Source organism: Melanaphis sacchari, unplaced genomic scaffold (genome assembly GCF_002803265.2).
Source record: "Melanaphis sacchari strain LSU unplaced genomic scaffold, SCAv2.0 Contig0_pilon_pilon, whole genome shotgun sequence".
NCBI classification, from domain to species: domain Eukaryota; kingdom Metazoa; phylum Arthropoda; class Insecta; order Hemiptera; family Aphididae; genus Melanaphis; species Melanaphis sacchari.
Window position 1 is genome coordinate 8,560,652 of NW_020270366.1, and position 1,837 is coordinate 8,562,488.

The following is a 1,837-nucleotide window of genomic DNA, read 5'->3' on the forward strand; positions in this document are numbered from 1 at the left end:
TTTACTAATTGTAAAGAAGACGCTACATCCACAAGTGTTATCTCCATCTTATATACACATACAATATAGTAAATTTTCATTCAGCAGAATCTATTTTATGTTGTTAACTTTAATAATCTTAGAGTAAATTTACATATTATCAAACTTAAAGGTAAACATTTTGTCTAAGCTATTTCATGGCTTTTATTGATAATTAATTTTAAAGTAAATTCTGACCATTTTAAAGTTTAAATATTTTACATAGCTATAATTCAGTTTCAAATTAAAATATTAATAAAAGTCATAAGATGGCCTAGATAAAATTCTTACCATTAAGTTTGATATTAAATAAATTTACTCTAATATTAAAGCTAACAAAATAAAATTGGTTCTGCTGAACGAAAATTTGCTATGTTTTATGTATATTTAAGATGAAGATAACTCTTGCGAATGCGGCGTCCTCTTAAGTATTTAAATAATTTATAATATTCGACATCTTGTGCTATGTGATTATTAGTGATATTTATGTTGAAGTACGATATATTTAGTCTGATAGATAATAGATAACTGATATTCCACAGTTAACGATTATGAGGGCATATTAGTTTATATTATATAGGTACCTATCACTTGTAGATATGAACTATTTTTAAGTTTAACTCTGCACGCATTCAAATTCACACATATTTACTTAGTTAAATTTTCTAACAACGTATCATACTTGTACATCTTTTTAATACAAGAAATACTAATTTCGCCGATTAGGTGTACATAAAACATCTAGATTGTTGTATAAAATAATATAATTAGGTACTATGTGTATACTACACATAATACAGAATATATTTTACTTGTTAATTACCATTTAACTACTATAATCTTTTAAACCTTGAAAAATATATTATACGTCATGTAATCTTACTATAAAAACATCATTAAAACAACCATGTTATTTATAAGTTAAAAAACCCTGTTGTAATTTATTGCTGTACATATAGAAATCGAAATATATACCTGACAACAACTTAAACTATTCAGTTTAGATATGCCAAATTACAAAAAGTAGTCATAATTTTAAATTTTAAATTTCAATATCATATTATAATGTATTACTAAATAAAAAATTATCTCATAGATTTGAAAAAAACGTTTAAGATATAAATAAAATAACAAAAAAAATCAAACGCTAAGAATTAATGTGATCAATCGTAGCATGGGCGTCTCTAGGGGGGGGGGCAAAACGGGGCACTTGCCTTCTCTAGAAATTTAAATTTCTTACTTAATTGTAATAATGACGAAAAATAATAATGTTCTATAAATAAAATTTATAATAACAATACCTAAATGTAATAATGACGAAACATTATATATTATAACAGCGGTTCCCAACCTTGAGACTATTACCCAAAAGTCAGGTTAGATATTCACAAATACCCCCGACCCAAAAAAAAAGTTGAGTAAAAAAAACAAAATATATACTATGATGATAATTATAATTTATTTAATTTTTGCAAACAAAGAAAATAAGAGTTCTCAAAACTATTAACACTATTAACAACAATATTATATTATTACAATTTCATTTACAGTCATAATACACATGAGTAAATGAATAATAAGTACTTAAAATACAAATAAATAGTTTAACTTTTACCCTCCAAAAAATCGTGTTTTTACCCACTAGGGGGTAATTACCCCCAGGTTGGGAACCGCTGTATTATAATGTACTATAAATAAAATGTATAAAAAATCTTTCTTTTTTTCTTTTTTTTTAAATTAATTTTGCTCCCTGTAAAATGTAGCCGTTGGGTTACTCCTTTTATCATACGATTCATGTCATACTTAATATTCTAGCTTA